This window comes from Sus scrofa, chromosome 12 (genome assembly GCF_000003025.6).
Source record: "Sus scrofa isolate TJ Tabasco breed Duroc chromosome 12, Sscrofa11.1, whole genome shotgun sequence".
Lineage (NCBI taxonomy): Eukaryota > Metazoa > Chordata > Mammalia > Artiodactyla > Suidae > Sus > Sus scrofa.
The window spans coordinates 54,051,584-54,079,212 of NC_010454.4; the positions used below are offsets into that span (position 1 = coordinate 54,051,584).

A 27,629-nucleotide genomic window follows, 5' to 3' on the forward strand; every position below is an offset into this window, starting at 1 on the left:
ATCCAGAACCCCCCAGCCACTAGCCTGGAAGCAAACCGAAAAGACCTAATCGATGGCCACCACTCAGGCCCCCAAAGCCATGCCCTACAAGCCACGCTCTCCACACCCACGGACACAGGCGGGCGGCCAGTTGGGCTGGGTCTTCTCTGGTCTAGAGCAGACGCCAGAGTCAGCCCAGATCTGGCACCTCCAAGTAGTGCGGTCTCGGCCCTGAGTTTCCTCCTGCACGAGGTGTGGATAATAGTTGAGTCGACCTCAGAGTGTGGCTGTGAGGATGAAAGGAAACAAAGAAGTACTCAGCCTACCGCCTGACACCATGAAATTACAGCTAACGAGGAAAAGGACGAAAAGCAAGACAGGAGAAATTTTGTCCAGAGCGGGTCCAGGGTACAAAACAGCAGGCCGATGTGCTGTGTTTTTAAAGGCCAGAAACCTACTTCCCAAAGATTTCCTTTAAAACTGGATACAATGAAAAGCTTTGGCATTTAGGAGCTAGAGCTCCTGGAAAAAAAGGTGACGTGTACAAACTTACTGAGGCGAATGACGTGATTCTGTGTGTACCCCCCCACCGTATTTGTAAAAGACACATCGTCTTTAACAGAAGCAAATAAGAGGTCATCAATTGTAAGATGCACCATGACTTTGTCACCAAGGAAGGAATACTGCCACCTATTATAATGGTAAGAGGCCACAGACGGAGAGATGCATCTTGATTTCGGAGTCGTTAAAATGTGAAAACAGGTACATCTTCAAATTGGCAGACTATCCTATTATGTATGTTTGCTACGGAAATGTCTCGTTTTCCCTTCGGGCAGAGGTCAGATGGAGTCTTTCCTCCTCCCCCCCCTCCGCCCCCCATCTATGCCAGGGGCTCAAAACTCAAAACTCAACACCTCTCCCTTGAGCTGCTGGCAATCACTCTATTGTACCCTTCCAGAAGCTTCCTCTCTTAAGAAGCTGATCTAGGCTTGCAGCTCACCCACAGCTGAGCCAAACATGTCTTCTTTTGCAGATGGTCCCACAGGGCTGGCCAGCTCCATCCCTTCAGGTGACTCTATAAACAGAGACCAAGTCAGCAGCACTTGGGTGCTTGGCTGAACCCAAGCTGGAGCCTGGAGGGCTGGGCAGCTGGCTCTCCCTTTCCTACTCAGCCAGCAAATCCATGACCCATGACGAACCTGGGACCATGGAGCAGCCTCCAAGGGCGGGCCTCCTCCGCAGCCTCTACTGTGGGGCCTCCCTGTCCTTACCCTCCAGTAACCCCCACATGCTTTTCACCCACTTAGCTTCCACTTGCTTCTTCTCTGAAGAGAAAACAAGGGGGTCCTGGGAAGGAGAGGGGGCGGGGAGGCAGAAGCTTCCACGGCAGCCGGTCATCCCTCCCCTGAGAGATTAGCGAGGGGTCTTACCCCCCCCCCCAAGGGCCAGCATGCAAAGGCCCCAGCGTCCTCTGAGCTACTCTCCAAAAGGCAGGGGCGGGTATCCTGAAGCGGGCAGAGAGAACTGGGCCATTCAGAACGCTCTTTTCTGTCTTCCTGGACCCACCCTGCGGTGGCCACGCTGAGGAAGCAGGTAAGCCCGAGACGCCCACTCTTCTGTTCTGCAAACGCCCAGGCAGCAGCTAGCTCGCGTGCAGCCGCCCTCCTCCCACTTCAGTCGGTTCTCCCGCGGCCCGGCAAGGTCGCTTTTAGGACCCATTTCCCAGACGGGGAAGCGGGCTCGGAGCAGGGCACTGCCACGCTCACGGTCACGCAGCTGGGCCGGGCTGGAACCCAGGCCTCCGTTCCACATCACGCCGGGCTCCCAGGCCCCCACCCCAGCCTGGTCACTTAAAGAGCTTACTCGAATTTGAGAAAAATACAGATTCCAGACCCCACCCTTGGCGGTGCTGTAGGGGGTGTCTGGAGACGGTGCATTTTAACAGGCGCTGGGAACCAGGGCCCCACTGGGTGGTCCCAGGCCTGGAGGAAGGAAGATAGAAGCGGCCACGCAGGGAGGGGAGAGAAGGGGATCCCGAAGGGACCCTGGGGGCAGACCTGGCCTACTTCTGGCCCGCACTTCGCCTAAACCCACCCCTTCTCTGCAGGAGGCTTGTAACTCGCTTGATACCACATCCTGCTGCTTTCATCTCGCCTTCCTTTTCCCTCTGAAAATCTCCTTCCTCCTACTGACCTGAACTGCTCGCTTATTTACCCCCAGGGGTGGGATGGGCCAGCGCGCACGCGCACGCACATGCACACACGCACCCGGAGTCACGCACGGGCACCCGGGGTGTAAACACTGGTCCTCCGACAGCGCCAAGAGCGCGGCGGCGCTCGAGAGGAGCAGCCACTGCGTGGGGGCCCACGCTCGCTAGAGGTCCTCACGGCTAAGGACCCCTGATGCCAACGCTCCCTGAGAGAGCTCCCAGGCCAGAGCTCAGACTCCTTGACCCCACGACACCAGGCAGCCTTGAAAGAGGCAGCAGGAAGCTGTGGCCACACTCGGACCGCACAGAATTGTCCAGCAGTGGCTACGTCGATGAGGAGGGACTGTCGCCCGGAGCCCGTTCCGCCTCTGGGATTCCTGGGCACGCGTGTGTGCGGCCCCCGTCCCTGGCGGTGGGCCCCATCCGCGGAGCTGGCAGACAGCAGGGCCTGTCCAGCCCACCCGCTGCAGCCGCGGCTGTCAGGGCGCGCTGCTCCCCGACGGTCGGCGGGCAGCTCCGGCTCTGCCTCGGGCCCCCATGCCTGCCCCTCGCACGCCCGCCACACACCTGCAGTCCCCGCCGGGCGCCGAGCCCCTCTCCAGCGGCGACCCCCTGCGATTCCGGATACGGTCAGGACCACCGCGCCGGAGCTAGAGACGCGCGGAACAAGTCCCAGCATCTATACCGACTCGGCTCCGACCGAGCCGGGCCACCCGGGGCGGGGCCTGCTCGGGGCGGGGCCTGGGCGGGGGCGGGGCCGGGCCGAACCGGCCGCCCAGCCTGCCGCTCACGCCACCTGGTGGCCAGGCGGCGGCGGCGAGGCGCGAACCTGGCCCAAGCATCCTCGGAGTCTGGCCCCAGCCCCGGAGCATGTCTGAGAAGACCGTCCAGCTCTGAGCCCGTCTGCCCACGGAAGGAACAGACCCTGGCCGGGGGCGGCCAAGGCCGGAGGGACGCCAGCGCCGGGCACCAGCGACCACCCCCCCCACCAAGGAGTAAGGTGCGGCCCAGCCAGGGGAGCGGAAGCGCGGCTTTGGCCCAGCGGGAGATGGGTGGGCGGAGCAGGAGGGAGGCCTGGGGTGGGGGCTTCGGGGAAGAAGGAGAAAGGGGAACCTCCCGCGAGCTGCTTCCTTCTCTCACTGCTACCCAGCGCTCCACTTCCTCCTCCTACTTCTATTTTCTTCGGGTGCCCTTAACCTCTAAAATGTCGGCATCCCTGCTGTGCAGACTAGCTCTGGGACCCTCCTCATCCTTCAGCAGAAGCCTTTCTAGAATTACCAAGCCAATCCAGACTTCCAGCCTCTGGCCCGACTTTCTCACCTTCCGGCACCAGTGGCTGTGACGTCAGCCATTTCTCAGCTCCTGAAGCTGGGAGGGGTCGTCTGCAGAGGCCAGGCCCCCTTCTTGCCGCCCCCTTTCTCCCCACAGGCCACGCGGCCGATGTCATTTTACCCAGAGCTGGAAGAACTCTTTGAGGAATCCTGCACTTCCCCGTCCCTCTGTTTCCTCATGACAAAGTGGGGATCATTTGCCAGGCAGCCGCGACATTGAGAAAGAGTAACAGTTCATTTCACAGCTCACAAAGGGCGAGGCTGGAATTTCCATTTCCACTTTAGAATGGAGCTTGGTGTCACAATATCTGTCCCAGTGGTTCCGCGCAGCCCACAAGGTCAGCCGTTATTGGTGGTCAGAAGCCACAGCCCTACCTGAGGCTTTGAGACATGCGGAGGCCAGTTAGTTTTTTCTTGGCTCGCTATATACCAAGAAAAAGCAACTTCCCCAAAGGCACAGAAACAGAAATTACCTTGGGGGAACGCAGAGGACTGGTTCCAGCCCAGCGGCAGAGATGGAAATGTGCTCAGAACCCTCCAGTGCCTCTGCTCCTCACCCACCTCGCAGATCCCCGCCCCCACCGTTTTACAGATAAAGAACCAGAGCCACAAAGGCGGTGAGAGGACAGGCCTGATGACAGGTGCAGGCCCTGCGACTTGAGGACGGAGGGCAAGGACTCTGGTCTCCCAAGTCCCTGCTTTTCCCACGACAAAGCAGAGAAGGGGGACCCTGGAGACAGCCCAGGGCTGGCCAGGTAGGGAGGAAGGGGTTGAACGGCCCTAGGAGCCGGAACTGAGGAGCACAAATAACAGGTGCGTGCCCGATGGCCAGGGCGGAATCTGAGAGCGCTTTGAAAGCTGAAGGAAGTGCCGGAGGAGTTGTGAGATCCTTGACGTCTTCCCTGGTCTTGGTGTTGCTAACACTGAAGGTGGAGGAAAGCGGGAACCGTTGCCCGTTGGAGTCCATGACCAAGGAGCTGGGCAAGCCCTCTTGGTCTCATCCCGCATCCTCCCAAACGTGAGCGAGCTCGTTCTCCACCGCCAGGTGTGACCCAGGTGTTAGTCGTGCCTGTCGTTCACCCGGCCCCCAGCTCCACCTGCGTCTCCCTGTCCAAGAGGGCAGACCGACCAGGAGGTCTGGTCAGCACCTGACACCTAGTGGCCAGACCTAGAACTACAACCTTGTTCCACCCGCTTCAACTCCCATCTCTCCCGAGCTGCTGGTAGGATTCCAGGTGCCTCTGTCACTCACGTGTGTGCTGCTTTCGACACCTCTGTGGTTGCTTCACCGAAAAATGTATGTCTATTCGGATTCTCTCGCCTTTCGTTCACTGCCTAATGGTTTCAAAGAGGAGCCTACCCCTTTCTCCACTTCCTCCTCTGTCTGACCTTTACTCCTCGGTGCTCTGAAAAAGGCACCAAGGAAACCCCAAATGACAAATCGAGTTGTCTCATCCCGTCAATGTGGATGAAACATTGTATAGGAAGTTCAAGAACCAGTAAACTAATCTGTAGTGATCGGCGTGGGAAGTTCAAGAACCAGCAAACTAATCTGTAGTGATCGGCGTGGGAATGGTAGTTAGAGTGGGGGAGGGGAGCAGGGTCAGTGGAAAGAGGATGTGAGTGAACTTTCTGGGGTGAGAGGTATGTTTTCTATCTTAATTTGGGGGGTGGTCGCCGTGTGTACACATGAAAAAGTTATGGAGACATTGGCTTAAAAATTGCATGTTCCGGAGTTCCCGTAGTGGCTCAGCAGAAACAAATCTGACTGGTAACCATGAGAATGCAGGTTTGATCCCTGGCCTCGCTCAGTGGGTTAAGGATCTGGTGTTCTCGTGAGCTGTGGTGTAGGTGGCAGATGTGGCTAGATCCTGCGTTGCTGTGGCTGTGGTGTAGGCTGGCGACTACAGCTCCAGTTTGACCCCTGGCCTGGGAACCTCCATAGGCTGCAGGTGTGGCCCTAAAAAGCAAAAAAAAAAAAAAAAAAAAAAAAAAAAATTGCATATTCCACTCTTCGTAAATTATATTTCAGTACCTAAAATGTGGGAAAAGAAGGTCAGTGTCAGGCTTTCTGCCTCCGTGGGCCTCTTGTCTCTGCTCTCCGAGGACTGCCTTATTGTGTGGGTTTATGACTCCCACTGACAAAGATAAGAAAACAGCAAAATCAAAGGTATGAAACCCACAAGATTGAGGATTCGAAAGGACAGGCTCCTCATGAGAAAACATTAGGTGAACCCAATTGAGGGACAGTCTGTAAAATCTTCAACAGCAGGAAGGTCAGGAGCCACAAAGAAAAACGGGGGACTGTCGCAGATTGCCGCAGTGAAAGTCAGTGAGGAATTCTGGATGGGATCCTGGACCAGGAAAAGGTCTTTGATGGGACACCTGGAAATTTTTGAATAAAGTCTGGAGATTTGATTATAATATAATATTGATATTAATTTCATATTTCTGTCATCATACATATTGTGTATGATGCTAATATGGGGAAAGTTTGTGGAAACTCTAGGTTTACAACTTAAAAAATTTTATTGAGGTATAGTTGACTTACAGTGTTGTGTTAATTTCTTCTGTACAGCAAAGTGATTCAGATATAAATACACAAAGGAGTTCCCTTCGTGGCTCAGCAGTTAATGAACCCGACTAGGATCCATGAGGATGCAGGTTCCATCCCTGGCCTCGTTCAGTGGGTTAAGGATCCGGCATTGCTGTGAGCTGTGGTGTAGGTCACAGACATGGCTTGGATCCTGCGTGGCTGTGGCTGTGGCCAACAGCTCTAGCTCCGATTTGACCCCAGCCTGGGAACTTCCATATGCCGCAGGTGTGGCCTTAAAAAGCTAAATAAATAAATATATATGTGTGTGTGGTACATATATATTCTTTTTCAATTTTTTTCATTATGGTTAGTTGCAGGATATTGACTATAGTTCCTTGTGCAATACAGTAGGACCCTGTTATTTATCCATCTTTATACAATGGTTTGCCTCTGTTAATCCCAAACTCCCAATCATTCCTTCCCCTACCACCTCGCCTTTGACAACCACAGCTCTGCTCTCTGTATCTTTGAGTCTGTTTTTGTTTTGTAGATATGTTGATTTATATCTTTTTTCTTTTTTCTTTCTTTCTTTTTTTTTTTTTTTTTGTCTTTCTGTCTTTTCTAGTGCCGCACCCTCGGCATGTGGAGGTTCCCCTGGTCTAATTGGAGCTGTAGCCACCAGCCTACGTCAGAGCCACAGCAACACCAGATCTGAGCCATGTCTGCAACCTACACCACAGCTCACAGCAACGCCGGATCCTTAACCCACCGAGCAAGGCCAGGGATCGAACCTGCAACCTCATGGTTCATAGTCAGATTCATTAACCACTGAGCCATGACGGGAACTCTGATTTATATCATGTTTTAAATTTCATATATAAGTGATGCCAAATGATATTTGAACTTCTTTTTCTGTCTCACTTCACTTAGTATGATAATCTCTGGGTCCATCCATGCTGCTGCAAAATGGCGGGGTTATTTCATTCTTTTTCATGGCTGAGTAATATTCCATTGCATTCAAGTATCACATCTTCTTTATCCAGTCCTCTGTTGATGGAAATTTAGGTTCTTCCAGGTCTTGGGTATTGTAATAGTGCTGCAGTGACCATTGGGGTGCATATATCTTTTCAAATTGCAGTTTTGCCTGGCTGTATGCCCAGGAGTGGGATTGCTGGATCCTATGGCAAGTAAATTTTTAGTTTTTTGAGGAACCTCCATAGTGTTTTCCATAGTGGCTGCACCAATTTATATTCCCACCAGCAGTGTAGGAGGGTTCCCTTTCCTCCACACCCTCTCCAGCATGTGTTATTTGTAGACTTTCTAATGATGGATATTCTGTCTGGTGTGAGGTGGTCCCTCATGGTACTTTTGATTTGCATTTCTTTAATAATTAGTGATGTTGAGCATCTTTTCATGTGCCTGTTGGCCATCCGTATGTCTTTGGAGAAATGTCTATTTAGGTCTTCTGCCCATTTTTTGATTGGGTTGTTTGGTTTGTTGTGGTCAAGTTGTATGAGTTGTTTGTATATTTTGGAGATTACACCCCTGTCAGTCTCATTGTTTGCAGTTATTTTCCCCCATTCTGGAGGTTGTCTTTTTGTTTTGTTTATGGTTTCCTTTGCTGTGCAAAAGCCCATAAGTTTGATTAGGTCTCATGTGTTTATTTTTGTTTTTATTTCATTGCATTGGGAGACGGACCTAAGAAAACACTGGTATGATTTCTAGGAGTTCCCGTTGTGGCTCAGTGGTTAACGAATCCGACTAGGAACCATGAGGTTGCGAGTTCGATCCCTGGCCTTGCTCAATGGGTTAAGAATCTGGTGTTGCTGTGAGCTATAGTGTAGGTTGCAGATGCGTCTCGGATCCCGCGTGGCTGTGGTGTAGGCCGGCGGCTACAGCTCCAATTTGACCCCTAGCCTGGGAACCTCCATATGCCGAGGGAGCGTCCCTAGAAAAAGACAGACAGACAGACAGACAGACAGACAGACAGAAGAAAGAAAACACTGGTATGATTTCTATGTTTTGCCTGTGATCTCTTTTAGAAAGTTTATGGTGCTGTATCTTACGCTTTGCAACTTTAAAAAATGTAATTCCAAAACTACTTCAACATACGATCTTTAAAAAGAAAAAAAATACCATACATCCCACAAACTTTTGAAAAACTTCCCCTTTCATTTTCTCTGTTACTACAACTTATAAAGAAAACTACCTACCACACTCTTCTCTATGACATGGATTTAAAAACTTGACATAAGATCAGCACTAATTATACCCAAGCTTGAATTAAAACGGTGATGTGCTCTGACAAGGTAGAGTTTATTCAAGGGATTGCAGATCATGGGTGAGCCTAAAGGGATTCAGACCTAGTCAGTGCCTCCAGCTGGACTGGTTGCCCACACACGTACCTGGTTAAAAGTCGGGGCCCAAAGTTCCCACGGTGGTTCAGTGGGTTAAGAACCTAACTAATGTTCATGCAGATTCAATCCCTGGCCTCCCTCAGTGGGTTAAGGATCTGGCGTGGCTGTGAGCAGTGGTGTAGGTCTCGGAGGTGGCCCGGATCTGGCATGGCTGTGGCTGTGGCTGTGGCGTCGGCCCAGAGCTGCAGCTCCAATTCAGCCCCTAGCCTGGGAACTTCCATATGCCACGGGTGCAGCTCTAACAAAAAGAAAAAGAAAAAAAAGGAGAGAAAAAAGTCAGGGACCTGAGAGGAGGATTCAAGGGTGGGCCTTGGGTTCCAGATAAGGAATGGCCTTTAATGGAAGCTCCAGAAGGTCAACATAGGAGAGGCCTAGGGTCTGACCGATCCATCACCATTCTAGAATTCAGATTGTATGTTTGGAGAGGAGCTGATGGGCCACCCCCACCCCCACCCCGCCCAAGCCCTTAGTGTTGTTACGGGTGGAGTGTGACCTCTGTCCCCGGTCAACCTCACAGGTCAGCATCGGAACCTTCTGGGCAAAGAGCTTCAGGCAGAAGCCATGAGAGACTGTTTCCATCAGGATCTTGGAAATCCAGGGCACAGCAGCGAACAAGCAGGTGAGAGGGGCGGGCGGGGTTGGGGTACACGGGAGCCCCCCGTGCAGGCGGCTTTGCCGGAGGGCTGGAGCAGGAGTCAGGCACTCAGACGTCTCTAGAAGCCGGACAGCCGAGACAGAAGCGGGGAGGTGGTGTTAATTCGTTAGATCACGGCGCTTCGTGGTAGCATCGCCAACGCTCTGTGCCTCCTGAAACAAACGCTATTGCGATTTCACTCCTTTTTTTTGTTTTTTTTTTTTTTTTTCAGTTCAGTAAGGTTTTCTTTCCCTTGCACATGTCTTCTGGTCTTCCTATGAGTTTCGTGGCTGGTGGCATCTCACACGTATCCTTTCAATAGGCCCACTCTGTGGGTTAAACACATAGGCATAGGAGTTCTGTTGTGGTGCAGCGGAAACCAATCCGACTAGGAACCATGAGGTTGCGAGTTCGATCCCTGGCCTTGATCAGTGGGTTAAGGAGCCGGGGTTGCCAAGAGCTGTGGTGTAGGTCGCAGACGTGGCTCGGATCCTGTGTCACTGTGGCTGTGGTATAGACCGGCAGCCGTGGCTCCGACTGGACCCCTAGCCTGGGAACCTCCATATGCTGCGGATGTGGCCCTAAAAAGCAAAAAAAGCAAACAACAGTAAAAACCACGGAGGAATACTCTTCACTTGCACTGAGAAACATGTGCGCTCCCATTTCCCCCAGAACACATTTCCCTCTTGGCCCCTTTTGTTTTTCCACCTTTGCTGGAGGCATGATTACAGGACGTTTCACTTTCACCTCCTTCCACTGTGAGGAAAACAACCTCACAGATAGAAAAAAGGGGAACTGACCCTTGACCCTGAGGCCTGGGAACAATGTGGTAGGGAGACAGTAGCCTGGCGAGGATGCAGATGAGGAGCCCTCTAAAGCACCCCCACCCAGGGGCAGCTTCAGCCCACTGTGACCCTGTGGCAACGCAGGACAGATGTGGTCAGATCGGATCACTGGTGAAGCGAAAGCAAAAATCAGAACTCTTCATCTGAAATCGCCTGATTTTTTTTTTTTCAGAAGTGCTGGGAACGCATTTGAAACAGTATGTTCCCCCCCCTGGCAGGCCACACCAGCTGCGACCTCCTGCCTTTCAGGGTGTGACATCTGGTCCATGTTATAGCCGTGGGGGTTGGACCAGTGAGACCTGAGTTATTCCTGTCAATGGGAGCTCATTTGTTCCCACTGGCTCCAGAGACACAGTTTACACAAGGGGCGGGCTTCAGTGTTAAAGGTTTATTAATATAGTTCATCGTAGGAACAGGACACAGGATGCGCCCTGGTGAACACTCTGGGTGACAGAGAACAGAAAGACCTTGTCGAGATGATAAATGTTTTGGTCTCAGTCCACCCGACAAAGTGATGCCTGCTGATGACCTGGGATGGCTCATAATAGAGCCACCATGCCGATAACATAGTCCTTCATGACAAAGGCCTCCTACGACAACAAGGAGCAAACCAAGGGTGGCACACACGGCAGAGTGTCGACCGTATTCTGAAATTCAAGGGGAAACCCCGAGAAGAAAACCCATCAAGACACAATTGGGGGCGGAAGCGTCAAGCTTATCATTACCAGCTGAAGATATGATTGACTGCCTGGGAAACCCTGGCCAATGGGCAGAGGAATTTTTAGGCCTTAGGAGAGAGCGCAGCAAAGTAGCTGGACTAAAAAAGAAATCTGTGCCTCCGAGTAGTTTCCTCTACACAGCAGGGACCAAAGAGAAGAGAGCTCGTTCATCCAACAACAAAAAGGCCTAAGAAAAGGAAAATCAGGAGACCCGAAGTAGCCAAAACTGTCTTGAAAAAGAAGAGCAAAGTTGGAGGACTCAAGTGCCCTGATTTCCAAACTTACCACAAAGCTACAGACAGATGCGTGGTTGAGAGGCCAGAAATAAACTCTGACATTTGCAATTGATTGTTGGTGAGGGTGTGCCAAGACAGTTCAAAGGGGCAGAGACTTGTTTTTCAAAAATGATGCTAAGAAAATTGGATGCCTGATCCAAAAACAAAAGGGGGGGGAGAAAAAGAAAAGGAGTCCCTACTTCACCCTACACACAAAAATTAACACAAAAGGAATGGAAGACCTAAATGTAAGAGTTAAAACTATACAAGTCTTAGAAGAAACATGGGAGTAGCTCTTCCTGACCTTGGCCCGTGCAGTGGTTGTTAAGATAAGACCTCAGAAGCACCAACAACCAAAGGGGCAGCGGCGGGGAAACAGATGAGGTGGACGTCATAAGAATTGAAAACTTTTGTGCTTCAAGGACACCATCGAGAAACAATAAGTGGAGTTCCCGTCGTGGTGCAGTGGCAAGGAATCCGACTAGGAACCATGAGGTGGCGGGTTTGATCCCTGGCCTCCCTCAGTGGGTTAAAGATCCGGCGTTGCCGTGAGCTGTGGTGTAGGTTGAAGATGCCGCTTGGATCTGGCGTGGCTGTGGTGTAGGTCGGAGGCTACAGCTCCGATTGGACCCCTAGCCTGGGAACCTCCATATGCCGTGGGTGCGGCCCTAAAAAGACAAAAAGAGACAGAAAAAAAGAAACAAAAGGCAACCCGTAGAATGGGAGAAATTTTTGCAAACCATGAATATGAGAAGGGATTTTCATCTAGAATACGTGAAGAACTCCTAGGAGTTCCTGTTGTGGCTCAGCAGTAGCAAATCCAACTAGTATCCAAGAGGATATGGGTTCAACCCCTGACCTCGCTCAGTGGGTTAAGGATCCGCATTGCTATGGCTGTGGTGTAGGCCGGCAGCTGTAGCTCTGATTCAACCCCTAGCTGGGAACGTCCACATGCCGTGGGTGCAGCCCTAAAAAGCAAAAAAAAAAAAAGACTATATTAAGAACTCCTGGAGTTCCTGTCATGGCTCAGTGGTTAACGAATCCAACTAGGAACCATGAGGTTTCAGGTTCGATCCCTGGCCTTGCTCAGTGGGTTCAGGATCCGGTGTTGCCGTGAGCTGTGGTGTAGGTCACAGACTCGGATCAGATCTGGTGCTGCTCTGGCTGTGGCGTAGGCCAGTGGCTACAGCTCTGATTCGACCTCTAGCCTAGGAAGCTCCATATGCTGCAGGTGCAGCCCGAAAAAGACAAAAAGACAAAAACAAAAAACACTGTAGTACGGGTGTAGGCAGTGACGAGATCGATAGGGCTAAATTGATCTGTCAGAAGCAAGTCCAAGTGGGCGTCGCGTGGTGGGGCAGCGGGTTAAGAATCCGCCATTGCCGCAGCTATGGCACAGATGGCAGCTGTGGCTCAGGTTCGATCCCTGACCTAGGAACTCCCATATGCCTCTGGTGAGGCTGAGGAAAAAGCACAAGAAACACAAACGTCTGAATTAATTTAATGTATGATAAAGAAGATAACATCAGTTACCCAATAAATGGCCTAGAACAACTAATTAACCATCAGGAGAAAAGAGATCTGTGGTTTCTACTTCAAATCTCATAGCTCCCCAAGTCCAACTAATTAAAGACCCACATGTAAAAGTGAAAACAAGGCAAGTCCAGAATTCCCTTGTGGTGCAGTGGGTTAAGGATCCGGTGTTGTCACTGCAAGTGGCTCAGGTCACTGCTGTGCCACGGATTTGACCCCTTGCCCAGGAACTCCACATGCTGCAGGCATGACCCAAAAATAAAACAAGCGAAGTCCAGAAAAAAAAAAAAAAAAGGAAATGCGTATGTCATACGGGAATTGGAGCAGTTCGTTTAAAGCATGACACCAAAATCAGAAATAATGAAGGAAAAAAAAGATTGATTTGCATGTAGAAAAGTAAAATAGGAGTTCCTGTTGTGGTTAAGAACCCAACATCGTGTCCATGAGGATGCAGGTTTGGTCCCTGGCCTCTCTCAGTGGGTTAAGGATCCAGCGTTGTTGCAGCTGCAGCATAGGTGGCAGATGTGGCTCAGGTTTGGCATTGCTGTGGCTCCGGCGTAGGCTAGCAGCTGCAGCTCCCATTCAGCCCCTAACCTGGGAACTTCCATATGCTGCAGGTGCAGCCCTAAAAAGAAAAAAAAAAAAAGAGTAAAATAACTTCTATACATGGAAAATCACCATAAATATTAAATTAAAAAGCAAATGGGGAGTTCCCGTTGTGGCGCAGTGGTTAACGAATCCGACTAGGAACCATGAGGTTGCGGGTTCGGTCCCTGCCTTGCTCAGTGGGCTGATGATCCGGCATTGCCGTGAGCTGTGGTGTAGGTTGCAGACACGGCTCGGATCCCGAGTTGCTGTGGCTCTGGTGTAGGCCAGTGGCTACAGCTCCGATTCAACCCCTAGCCTGAGAACCTCCATATGCCGTGGGAGCGGCCCAAGAAATAGTAACAATAACAACAACAAAAGACAAAAAAGACAAAAAAAGACAAAAAAAAAAAAAAAAAAAAGCAAATGGTATACTAGGGCAAAGTATCTACAATGAAAAATAAAGAATACCATCCTTAATGTAAAATGTATTTTTACATGAAAAATATTGCATAACCCCAAGAAAAGTGGTTTGCGCTGTTAGGTACACAGTTCGCCCAAGATAGACACGTAGTCATGAGTATGTGGGAAAACCTTTAACTTTATAAGGAAAAAATACAAAGTTAAGCAACGAGATATAAACTTTATAAACAAACATAAAAGAAATTGTATTACCCAGAGTTTTCTAACATCTGGAGACTCAAAATTCTCCTAAACTCTCACTGTAAGGATAAATTTGGTACTGTGTATGGGGACCCACTGCACGGGGGCGGGGGTCGAACCTGCATCCCAGCGCTTCTAAGATGCGCTGATCCCACTGGGCCACAGTGGGAAACTCCTAAGAAAAACGTGGCAGCGCTCGTTGCATTTGGAAAAAATAAAATCTGATTACTTGCCGTTTACATCTCCAATATGAAGACACCAAGGTTGAAAATAAAAGGAGAAGGAAAGAAATACCAGGCATATACCAACCAAAATAAAGGTGGTTAGTTGTCGTCTTTAAAAATGTTTTATTAACGTGTAGTTGACCATGTTGTGCCAATTTCTGCTGTACAGGAGAGTGACTCAGTCAGATGTATACATACATTTTTTGGTATTATTTTCCATCATGGTCTGTCCCAGGAGACTGGATATAGTCCCCTGTGCTGTAAGGTAGGACCGTATTGTCTTATCCATTCTGCATGGAATGGTTTGCATCTACTAAGCCCAAACTCCCTGTCCATCCTCCTCCCTCCTCCCTCCCCCTTGGCAACCACAAGTCTGTTCTCTATGTCTGTGAGTCAGTTTCTGTTTTGTAAACAGGTTCATTTGTGCCATAATCTAGATTCCACATATAAGTGATATCATTTGGTATTTGTCTTTCTGACTGACGTCACTTAGTATTAGATCTCTAGTTGCACCCATGTTCCTGTGAGTGGCATTGTTTCATTCTTTTTAATGGCTGAGTAGTATTCCATTATATATATGTACCACATCTTCTTAATCTGTTCATCTGTCAGTGGGCATTGAGGTTGTTTCCATATCTTGGCTATTGTGAATAGTGCTGCAGTGAACATAGGGGTGCATGCATCTTTTTGAATTGTAGCTTTGTCCAGATACATGCCCAGGAGTGGGATTGCTGGATCAAATATGGTAATTCTTTATTTAGTTTTCTGAGGAACCTCCATAATGTTTTCCATAGCAGTTTTACCAGTTTACATTCTAGGTGGTTAGTTGTCTTATTCTCATATTAAAATAGACTTAAGTATTACTAGAGGTGGTTTCATCAACCAACAGATAAAACAGATCTAAACCTGTACAAAACTAATCTTAAAAATCTAAACAGTAGGAATTCCCATCGTGGCTCAGTGGTTAACGAATCCGCCTAGGAACCATGAGGTTGCGGGTTCAATCCCTGGCCTTGCTCAGTGGGTTAAGGATCCGGCATTGCCATGAGCTGTGGTATAGGTTGCAGATGCTGCTGGAACCCGCATTGCTGTGGCTCTGGCATAGGCTGGCATCTACAGCTCCAATTCAACCCCCCTAGCCTGGGAACCTCCATATGCCATGGGAGCAGCCCAAGAAATGGCAAAAAAGACCAAAAAAAAAATCTAACAATAGATAAAAAAATAATTGCTTGAACTGCATGGAGAAATTGAGAAAGGCACCATCATTATGGAAGGTTTCAACAAGCCTCTCTAAGTTATTACTACTTCACGAGCTAAAATGAATATAGTAGTAGAAGATCTGATCAAAACCAAATTGGATTTAATGAACACAGAACCCTGCACCCAATAATTTTAAAATCACATTCTTTTAAAAAAATGGAGTTCCCCGGTGGCTCAGCAGGTTAAAGATTCAGTGTTGTCACAGCAATGGCTCAGGTCACCGCTGTGGCATAGGTTTGATCCCTGGCCTGGGAATTTCTGCATGCCCCAGGGGTGGCCAAAAAGTAAGAAATAAAATAAAAATCACATTCTTCTCAAGCACACATGCAGTAGTCACCACAATGATCACATGCAAGACCACAAAGCAAGTCTTCACAAATTTCAAAGAAGTGATGTCATGCAGACCACATTCCCAGACCACAGTGTCATTAAGTTGGATGTCAACAACCAAGACAGTTTAAAAATTACCATAAAATTTGACATTTCTGAATGGCCCCTGGGTCAGAAAGAAAATTGCAATGGAAAAAAAATTTTTTTTAAATATTTAGAACTGGAATTCCCATTGTGGCTCAGTGGTTAACGAGCCCAACTAGCATCCATGAGGACGTGGGTTTGACCCCCTGCCTTGTTCCATGGGTTAAGGATCCAGCGTTGCCATGAGCTGTGGTGTAAGTTGCAGACGCAGCCCAGATTCCATGTGACTGTGGCTGTGGCGTAGGCCAGCGGCTCCAGCTCCAATTTGACCCCAGCTTGGGAACCTCCCTATTGCCACAGTGAGGCCCCCAAAAGACAAAGAAAGATAAATATTTAGAACTGAATGATAATACAAATATCACATATCAAAACTCATGCAATACAGTAAAAGTGGCAAAGAAGATACTTTACAGCTTTTTCAATGCCAGTGTGAATGTGCATAAATACACGTGCCCACACATGCATGTGTTGCTAACTGCACAGAAATGGGTTGGGAAGGAAATAGTATATCAAATCATTAACAGTGGTTATCTCTGCATAGGGAGAGGAGTAATATGGAAAAGGAATACAACAAGAGCAAATGCCACTTTTCTCCTCTATGTATGTGTAAGTGTTTGCATTTTGATAATGACTGTGTTTTCATTTAGGGAAAAAATTACATTATTACAATAAAACTATTCAAAAAAAAAAAAAAGCCAGTGTGAAAAGAAGAAAGGCTGAAATTAATTAGCTAAGCTTCTAAGAAGTTAGAAAAAGGAGAGCAGAATAAGTCCTCACCCTGGCCCCCCAAAAGAGGATAATAAAAATAAAAGCCAAAATCAGAGTTCCCTTGTGGTGCAGTAAGTTAAGGATCCGGCATTGTCACTGCAGGGGCCCAGGCCCCTGCTGTGGTGTGGGTTCAGTCCCTGGCTTAGGAATTTCTGTATGCCATGGATATAGCCAAAAAAAAATTTTTTTTGAGTCAAAATCAAATAGAAAACAAATACTCAACAGAGGAAACCAAATGAAATTAAAAGATGGTCTTTGAAAAGACAAATGCATTTCTGGCCAAATAGATAAGAAATAGAACAAATAAATAATATTAGGGATGAGGAGCTCCCATTGTGGCTTAGCAAGCTAAGAACCCAACTAGTATCTATGAGGAGGCGGGTTCAATTTCTGGCTTTGCTCAGTGGGTTAAGGATCCTGTGTTGCCACAAGCTGTGGGAAGACTGCAGATGCAGCTTGGATCTGGTGTTGCTGTGGCTGTGACATAGGCCAGCAGCTAAAGCTCCAGTTCGACCCCTAGCCCGGGAACTTCTGTATGCTGCAGGTGTAGCCTTAAAAAAAAAAAAAAAAAAAAAAAAAAAAAAGGAAAGAAAGAAAAGAAAAATAAATAAATTTTAAAAATAATACTAGGGATGAAAAAAGATTAACTGCTGATACGGTGAAGGTTATGAAAATGATAATATATGATTCTTCAACAACTTTATGCTAATGCATTAAAAAACTTATATGATATGGGGATTTTTTCCCCTAGAAAAAAATAATAACACCAACTGAAGAAGAAATAGAGGAGTTTACTGTTGTGGCTCAGTGTAACGAACCCAGCTAGTAACCATGAGGTTGTGGATTCGATCCCTGGCCTCGCTCCGTGGGTTAAGGATCCGGCGTTACTGTGAACTGTGGCGTAGGTCACAGACACGGCTCAGATCCTGCGTTGCTGCGACTGTGGTGTAGGCGGGCACCTATAGCTCTGACTCGACCCCTAGCCTGGGAACTTCCATATGCCACAAGTGTGGCCCAAAAAAAAAAGGAAGAGGAAGAAATAGAATGCCTCCAATTTCATAACTTATTCAAACACTGAAGCAATAACTTAAGATCTTTTCACAAAGATAGCCCCAGACCCAGGCCATTTTACAGGGGGTTCTAGCAAACTTCCAAGGAACAGTTCTTGATTGGAAAGAAACTAACCATTTCAGACAATGGGAAAAGAAGGAATTGTCCCCAAGTCATTTTAAAAGGACCCTGTAACCTTGACATCCAAACTGGATAAAGATAGTAGACAAAAGGAAAATACAGATCCAGCGTCTTCGTGAGTCTAGACACAGAGCTCTTCGGAGGCTAAAGATGACTAGGTGTTGTGACCACTGGGGTGTATCCCAGGAACGCGGGGTACCTTGGCTTGAGGAGATTCTGCAGTGCCGTTCGTCATATTTACAACGTAAGGGAGAAAGCTTGAACTTCTCGGGTTGGATGCCAAGAAAGCATTTGGTAGAGTCCTCACTGTATGATAGAACAAGGAAACCTCTTAGAAAACCAGGAACAGAATTTCCTTCACCTGCCATCGGACATCTCCTCAGTACCTATTATAAACAAACCGTTTGAATAAGAAAGTATTAGACGCATCGGCGCAAGCCATTCTGAGGGAAAGAAGCCATCGACACAGGACCCCAGGTGATGCCTGCGCAGCTCTGAACACACTAAACACCCCTGATTTGTTCTCTTTAAATATGTGGATTTGAAGAGCATGCAAATGATAGTCTCAACAAAGCTGGGGTTGTGGTGTGGGTGGTTTATTTATTTATTTATCTGTCTATCTTTTTAGGGGCACACCTGTGACATATGGAAGTTCCCAGGCTAGGGGTCGAATGGGAGCTACAGCTGCCAGCCGACACCACAGCTCACGGCCTCGCCAGATTCTTAACCCACTGAGCAAAGCCAGGGATTGAATCTGCATCCTCATGGATGCTAATCGGGTTCCTTAACTGCTGAGCCAAGGCGGGAACTCCAATGAAGCTGTTTTTTAAAACACAAACAAACAAAAAACCCCAAAGAGCCCATGGTGTGTGACCCTATTTATATGAAGTATTCAGAGTAGGCAGACTCAGAGTCAGACAAGAGTGAATTGGTAACCAATAGTAGATGAGGATGGTTGGAAAAACGGGGAGGGACTGCTGATGGGTATGGGGTTTCTTTTTTTGGGGGGGGGATGATGAAAATGTCTAATAATGGTTGCACCTCTTTGAATATACGAAAAACCATTTAACTGTGTGCTATAAATAGGTGCGTTCTCTAGCACGTGACTTTCTCTTAATAATGCTGTTTTTGAAAGAGCAGGGCTGGGTTGTGGGATGTTGCTAAGAGCAGTGAATTTGGAATAAAAACATCTGGCTTCCCAAAAAGAATCACGTAGCGATAAGCCGCAACAGTATACAGTTAGATTATACCCGGTTATACCCAGACGCGTTATCTCATTTACATGTTGCAGAGTTTGATTTGCTAATGTTCCGCATCCAGATTCATGACAGAAGTTGTCCTGTCATTTTTCCTTCTTAAAATGTCTTTGTGGAATTCCCATCATGGCGCAGCAGAGATGAATCCGACTAGGAACCATGAGGTGGCAGGTTCAATCCCTGGCCTCGCTCAGTGGGCTAAGGATCCGGTGTTGCTGTGAGCTGTGGTGTAGGTCGCAGATGTGGCTTAGATCTGGCATTGCTGTGGCTGTGGCGTAGGCCAGCGGCTACAGCTCCAATTAGACCCCTAGCCCGGGAACTTCCATATGCCGCAGGTACAGACCTAAAAAGCAAAAAAAAAAAAAAAAATCTGTGTCTGGTTTTGCTATCAGTGTATAATGGCCTCATGAAAGGAGTTAGGAAGTATTTCCTCTTCCTCTATACCATGAACGAATTTATGCAAAGTGGCATTAAGTCCCCCTTAAATATTTGAAATAATTTATCTGGAGTTCCTGCTGCGGCTCAGTGGTAACGAACCCAACTAGTATCTATAAGGACACAGGTTGGATCCCTGGCCTTGCTCAGTGGGTCAAGGATCTGCCGTTGCCGTGAGCTGCGGTATAGGTCGCAGACACGGCTTGGATCCTGCATAGTTGTGGCTGTGGTGTAGGCTGGCAGCTGTAGCTCCCATTGGACCCCTAGCCTGGAAACTTCCATTTGCCACATGTGTGGCCCTAAAAAGACAAAAATATGTAAATAAATAAACCACCCACAACCCCAGCTTTATTGAGACTATCATTTGCATGCTCTTCAAATTTACATATTTAAAGAGAACAAATCAGGGGTGTTTAGTGTGTTCAGAGCTGCGCAGGCATCACCTGGGGTCCTGTGTCAATGGCTTCTTTCCCTTAGATTGGCTTGTGCCTGATTTTAAAGAGCTGTGTATGTAGCTCACTGGAGCTGCTGTGGCTGTGATGTAGGCTGGCAGCTGCAGCTTAGTTTCCATCCTTGCCTGGGAACTTCCATATGCCACAAGTCCAGCCCTAAAAAAAAAAAAAAAAAAAAAAAAAAGTCAGTAATGCCATTTGGGCCTAGAGTTGTCTTTGTGGGATTAAAAAAATTTTTCACAGCTTTGTTGAGGTGTGATTGATATACAGTAAAATATACATATGCATGTAAAGAGTACGACTTGAGAGGTTCTATGTATAGATTCACGAAACTACATCACACAATCAGGATACAAGCGTTTCTATCTCCTCCTAAATGTCCTTGTGCCCCGGTTTAGTCCCTTCCTCCAAAGCACTCGCTGCCTCGAGTCCACCGCTGAGCTACTTTCTGTCGCTATATAGATTAGCTTTCACTTTTTAGAGTTTTAATAACTAGAATCATACAGTATGTACTCTTTGAAAAAAAAAAAATCTAGGAGTTCCCTTCATGGCTTAGCGGTTGACGAATCGACTAGGATCCATGAAGGTGCAGGTTCGATCCCTGGCCTCGATTGGTGGGTTAAGGATCTGGCATTGCTGTAAGCTGTGGTGTAGGTCACAGATGTGGCTCGGATCCTGTGTTGCTGTGGTGTACGCTGGCAACTGTAGCTCCAATTAGACCCCTAGCCTGGGAACTTCCAAATGCCGCTGGTGTGGCCCTAAAAAGACAAAAAAGAAAAAAAAAAAAAACCATCAGAGTGTTTTTTCCAACGCCAATAACCCATTCTTGAGTTCTCTGGACACCGGATGGGTGTTTGGTAATTCAGTCCAATTCTGACACTAGCTCCCTGGCATTTCTGCAGAGCACACAGCTCAAGGGCTTAGTCCCACCAGACGGGCCCCCCACTTCAGATGTCAGTCCCAGGTCCCGGGGCTCGGGTTCGTCCAACCAACCAGCTAGAAATTGAGAGTTCCCCCAACTTCCTCCGAAGGTTTAGTAATTTGCTACAGCTCAGAAAGTCCCCTTATGTGTGTTACAATGATGCAGCTCCAGAATAAACAGAAGAGAGGCACAGGACACTGGGGGGGGGGAGGGCTCAGAGCGCCATGCCTTCTGCAGGTGCACCACCCTCCCAGCATCCGTTCACCAGCCCAGAAGCTCAGCAAATCCCATTGCTCAAGAGTTTTCATAGAATTCATTTCTAGCCTTCCTTCTATTCTTTTTTTTTTTTTTTTTTTAAGGGCCAAACCCGCAGCATATGGAAGTTCTCAGGCTAGGGGTCCAATCAGAGCTATAGCTGCCAGCCTACACCACAGCCACAGCAACGCTAGATCTGAGCCATGTCTGCAACCTACACCACAGCTCACGGCAACACCGGATCCTTAACCCACTGAGCAAGGCCTGGGATCGAACCTGTGTCCTCATGGATACTAGTCAGATTCATTTCCGCTGAGCCATGATGGGAACTGCCCCCCTCCTATTGTTGAAGGTTGGAGGGTGCGGCTGAATGTGTCATGTGTCATCTGTCTAATCACGTGGGCTTTCTGGTGACCAGCCCCATCCTGAGACTGTCCAGGGCCCCCACCTCAAATCGTCCTATTAACATAAACTCACAGGTGATCACAACGGGCTCCTTGTGAATAACAAAAGTTACTCCTCCCACTCAGTAAGTTCCAAGTGTAGTGGGAGCTCTGTGCCAGGAACCATGACAGAAACAAAATGTATTTCTTATTTGGCAACGGTGTGGATTTTTTTCACTCAGTATAATAATTTTGAGACTCATCCATGCTGCTGGGTATCAAAAGTTTATCCCTTTTTGGAGTTCCTGTTGTGGCGCAGTGGTTAACAAATCCAACTAGGAACCATGAGATTGCGGGTTCGATCCCTGCCCTTGCTCAGTGGGTTAAGGATCCAGCGTTGCCGTGAGCTGTGGTGTAGGTCACAGACACGGCTCGGATCCCGCGTTGCTGTGGCTGTGGTGTAGGCCGGTGGCTACAGCTCTGATTAGACCCCTAGCCTGGGAACCTCCATATGCCATAGGAGCAGCCCTAGAAAAGGCAAAAAGACAAAAAAAAAAAAAAAAAAAAAAAAAGTTTATCCTTTTTTATTGCTACATAATATTCCATGGTCTGACTTACCACAGTTTCTCCATTTACCTTTGATGGACATTTGGGCTTTTTCCAGTTTGGGCCAATTGCAACTAAATCTTCCTTGGACATTCACATGTAAGTCTCTGCATGTACAGATGCTTTCATACCCTTTGGGCAAGGACCTAGGAAGCACTGGCTGACACATATGGTTTCCCCTGGTGCTGCCGCAGGTTAAAGATCCAGCACTGTCCCTGCTGTGGCACAGGTTCAATCCCTGGCCTAGGAATGTTCACGTGCCAAGGGTGGCCCCCCCCACAAAGAAACTGCCGAAACTGTCTTCCAAATTGGTTGTATTATTTTACACTCCCCGCCCCAGTAGGTACGAATTCTAATTGTTCCACATCCTTCCCAACATTGAATATTGTTTAAAATTTTTAAATCCATTCTAATGTGTGTATAGTAATATCTAAAAAGGATTTATTCTGCATTTCTTCAGTGGCTAATAGTTTTGGACATCTTTCATGGGCTTATTGTCCATCTGTGTATCTTTTTTTGGAAATTGTTCTAATATTTTTTCATCCTGAGAGTATGTGTGTGTTTGATTTCTTATCATTGTATTTTGAGGGTTCTATATTAAATATGATTCCTTTTTTTTTTTTTTTTTGGTCTTTTTGCCATTTCTTGGGCCGCTCCTGCAGCATATGTAGCTTCCCAGGCTAGGGGTCTAATCAGAACTGTAGCTGCCAACCTACGCCAGAGCCACAGCAACGCAGGATCCGAGCCGCGTCTGCAACCTACACCACAGCTCACGGCAACGCCGGATCGTTAACCCACTGAGCAAGGGCAGGGACCGAACCCGCCACCTCATGGTTCCTAGTCGGATTTGTTAACCACAGCGCCACGACGGGAACTCCTAAATATGATTCCTTTACCAGATACGTGGTGTGCAATATTTTCCCCCAGTCTCTAGCTTTTCATTTTCTTATTAGTATCTTTCAAAATACAGACGTTGTAAATTTTGATGAAGTCCAACTTATTAATTTTTCTTTTTATGAGGTTGTGCTTTGGTGCCATACCTAAGAAATCTTTGTTTAACCTGAGCTCTCAAAGATTTTTCTTTCTTTTCTTCTAGATGTTTTAAAGTTTGAGGCTTTAAGTCTGGGTACTTAGTGCTACATTAGTGTTCCTTTCTGTGAGTTTTGTAAGGTATAGATCTAAGTTCTGGGATTTTATTAGGTTTTTTGGGGTTGTTTTGTTTTGTTTTGTTGCATGTGGCTATCCAGTTGGTCTAGCGCAATTGCCTTTTAGTCAAAAATCAATTGGCCATTGGAGTTCCCATCGTGGCTCAGTGGTTAACGAATCCGACTAGGAACCATGAGTGGCGGGTTCGATCCCTGGCCTTGATCAGTGGGTTAAGGATCCAGCATTGCCATGAGCTGTGGTGTAGGTTGCAGACGTGGCTCAGATCCCGCGTTGCTGTAGCTCTGGTGTAGGCTGGTGGCTACAGCTCTGATCAGACCCCTAGCCTAGGAACCTCCATATGCCGCTGGAGCAGTCCAAGAAATTGCAAAAGACAAAAAAAAAAAAAAAAATCCATTGGCCATTCATGTGTGGGGCTTCTTCTTCACTCTCTTTTCTGCTTCATTGATCTATTTGTATGTCTTCATGCCAGTACCACCCCGGCTGGATTACTAGAGTTTTGCAATGTCTTCAGCAGGTAATATACGTCCTCCAACTTTAAAGCTGCATGATTTTCAGATAAATTTTAGGATCACTTGGACAATGTATACCAAAAAGGTGTCTACTGGAATTTCGCCGGAGATTTCATAGATCAGCTTGGACAGAATTGAAAGCTTACAAGTATTGCGTCTTTTGATTGATGAGCATGGTATATTCTCCACTTATTTAGTTCTCTAATTTCTCTCAGCAATATATTTTATAGCTTTCAGTATACAGATCTGTGATATTATTGTCGGATTTATCTATAGGTATTTTATATTTTTTGCTGCTGCTGTAAAAGGTACTGTTTTTAGTGTCAATTTCCAATTGTTGCTAGTCCATAGAAATACATGGATTTTGGCATGTTGATCTTACATCCTGAAACACTGCTAAACTTAGTTGTTGGGAGCTAGTAGCTTTGTGTAGCTTCTTTGGAATTTCTGCATAGATAGTCATGTTGTCTGTGAATAAAGACTATTTTACTTCTTCTTTTCCTTTCTTTTTTTTCCTTCTGTGCTGTAGTTGTATATTTTCTCTTGATCTGAATTTGAGGTTACCAGTCCTGTGTCCTGCTTTTAAACCCATGCGTTCTTAACTTCATGTATCATATGTCTTAGCTCTAGACTGTCCAGGTGATTCATTTTAGATCTAGTTCTCCATGGAGATTCTCCATTTTTTCATCCATTGTATCTGGTTTTCTTCTTCTATTTCATTTACAGTACCTCTAATAGTTTTAAAAAATCCTTGTCTGCTCACTTCAACATCTAGATCACCTGCAAGTCTACTTCTGTTGTTTGTTTTTTCTGTTGATTATTGGTATGTTTTCCTGCCTCCATACATGTCACTCACATTCATTTTGGTTGTACGTTGGACAATGGTTCTAAAAGAACCATGGAGACCGAAGTCTCCCAGTGAGAGTGTGTCCTTCCCTCTGTTAGGCACGTAGAGTGAGGAGTTGACATCTCAGTCCAGTCAGAAATGAGCTAGTTGTGGGAGGGGTCCAAGCTTTAGTTCCGCTCCATCCATTTCTGCTCTCAAATCTCCCCATGGCGAGCCCTGCCACGTGTGTGTCATATGCACTGCTCTCCAGCTGGATTTCGATTTTTGAGCACTGCAAGACTGCAGGAGATTTCATGTACCTTTCTAACCCAGCTCCCCAGCCCACCAGCCACCCCAGCACTCATCACGTATCCCACGGGGAAAATCAGCTTTCCGTTTGAGGCCCCTCTAGATTCCAGGCCCTCCTGCCAGCCCACGCAGTCTCTAAAAGCACTGCTGTTTTCTCCTGCTGCTATTAGACCTCTCCCGCGGCAAACCTGATCCCTGTCTGTGCTCAGGTTCAAGAGATATCCTTTGGAACACAAAGGTTGTTCATCTCGGCCCAACTAAGAAGGGTTCTTCTTTTTCTGAAATTTTAGTTAATCAAATTCTTTTGCTTCCACAATGCTTTGATGTGTAATATATATATATATATATATTTTTTTTTTGGTTATTTATCCAGTTGTTTTTAGTTTTTGCAACAGAAGCTTATCAGCACTTACTACATTCTTCTTGGATGTAAAAGTTCCCTAAATGGGTCAAACCCTTAAATGTGGAAAACAGACCATTAGGACTCTGGAAAAAAAATGTAGGGGAATATCTTTTCGACCGTGGGTTAAGGAAGAGCTCTTAAACATGATACAAGAGTCCACATTATAATGGAAGAGTAAAGTATTGACACCATCTTGAAACTAATCCTTTCTGTTCATTGAAAGACTGTAAAGAAAGTGAAAAGACAACCTCAAACTTGGAGAATATAATTTCCAACACATAGAACCGACATTTAACATCCAACACAAGCATGCGCACGCGCGCGCGCACACACACACACACACACACACACACACACATTCACTCCGATAAACCAATAAGTTAAAGAAAACATCTGTGTAGAAAGTAGGCAAAAAACATAAACTTGCATCTCCTAGAAAAAGAGCATAGCCAATAAACATGGGAGAAGATGCACCGTCTTATTAATAATCAGCAAATTAAAATCATGAAAGTGGGGAGAGTGGTCACGAGGGAAGAGAGAGGCTCATGATCAGAGAGAAGCTCGTGACAGGCTCCTGGGACATGGGGACCATATTTTACGTCTTGGCAGTGGTCACACATTTTATAATTATTTATTAAACTGTGCACGTATGCTGTATGCCCTTTCCTGATCTGTGCTGCATTCCACAATAAAAAAAGGTTGTTAATGGTCTTTAAAGGCAGACATCTTTTGGAGTTCCCGTCGTGGCGCAGTGATTAATGAATCTGACTAGGAACCATGAGGTTGAGGGTTCGGTCCCTGCCCTCACTCAGTGGGTTAAGGATCTGGCGTTGCCGAGAGCTGTGGTGTAGATCACAGACGCGGCTCGGATCCTGAGTTGCTGTGGCTCTGGTGTAGGCCAGTGGCTACAGCTCCGATTAGACCCAGAAGCGGCCCAAGAAAATGGCAAAAAGACCAAAAAAAAAAAAAAAAAGTAGACGTCTTTCGTCTTTCTATCTCCAAACGTGGCGGTTTATACCCTTCAATCTGGAAGCCTTCTTCTCTCCATAAGGCAAGTCTGCCTAGTTCTGTGAGACTCACTCTGGCTCCTAGTTTGTCATGGGTTTGTCTAACAAGTCAACGTCATTGTCAGTGTTGGCTGGCACCCCCGCCATGCACTAACATCAGCAGGATTTGGAGAGTCCGATGTTGACGTCTGGACTCAGGCCGCTGTGTCAGAGGGGCGTCAGTCTAAGGCAGAGCACGGGGGGTGTACCTCTCGTCCCCACTTCCCACCTCCGACCCCCTCTCTCCTCGATCCTGGCTGTTCTGAATCCTGTCCTTACACCGCGGTCCGCAGCCCCTCCCTCGGCCGCAGGAGAGGATCTGATTAAACCAGCTCCTTCTAAAGCCAGGGTCCTTAACCATTTTTATGGCATGGGCCCCTTTGGCAGTCCAGCAAAGCCTATGGACTCTATTTCAGAAGACCGTTTTAACTTCAAAAAATAAAACACATAGGACCCAAAAGAAAACAACGGTTTTGTATTACAGCTTTAACATAAATAAAAATAAATTGGAAAGCTGGTAACATATGTGCTTCTTTGTTAATGTGCTAAATAACATGCTCCCAGGCAGAGCTAATAGCTGGCATAATTTCTAGTCAGTGATAAACGTAACTGATACTTCTATTATCAGCAACAACTATAGTGTGATCTAAAAATGCCAGTTAATGTACTGCTGATAAAGTCACAGGTTCTGTTTGTTGGCACCTCTGTGGTTGGGCACATATGTCTGTGATTAAAAGAAACACTCTGAGTTCCCGCTGTGGTGCAATGGGATCTGCATCTCTGTAGCGGCAGGACGCAGGTTCGGTCCCCTTCCCGGCACAGTGGGTTAAAGGATCCGGCATTGCTGCAGGTGCAGCATAGATCGAACCTTGACTCAGATCTGATCACTGGCCGGGGAACTCCATATGCCATGGGGCAACCAAAAAAGAAGACAAAAAGAAAATAAATGCCCAGTTTCCACTGAAAGTGAGTAAAAATGAAGACGTCTATTTTTCTCCTCTGAACGGAACAATCCAGGTGAAGAACTCTGGGATGTGACTGGAGACTTCCTCCCACTAGGGGGCGCTGGTATTTTAGAAAGAGGCGAACAGGCCTCCAGTTGAGGGCGGGCGAGCTACCCAGGACGAAATGTCCTGCCCTTTTCTCTGGCAGGGCAGGGATCTCACAGGCTGAGACCATCACCAGCCCGCCTTCCACCCACCCTTCCACCACCTCCGAACCCTCACAGGCACACTCCGATGACAGTGGAGGTAGAACTCTTGGCGTAATTGTCTGCAACATACACAGAGGTTTCCTGGGCACAAACCACCTGCCAACCAGCACTCAGAAGGGTTTGCCAACCCAGTGGGTGCCATTCAAGGCTGTCCAGGTCCAGGTTCTTGGCTGTAACGAGAGTTCTGACGCCAGGCCAGCAGGG

General features: G+C 47.3%; 1 long non-coding RNA gene across 1 annotated transcript; it reads left to right on the forward strand.

The window, feature by feature from the left end:
• LOC106505520 lies at positions 2,958-9,523 on the forward strand. Its single transcript, XR_002336843.1, has 3 exons — positions 2,958-3,188; positions 8,990-9,091; positions 9,339-9,523. It is a non-coding gene; the product is annotated as an uncharacterized LOC106505520 (long non-coding RNA).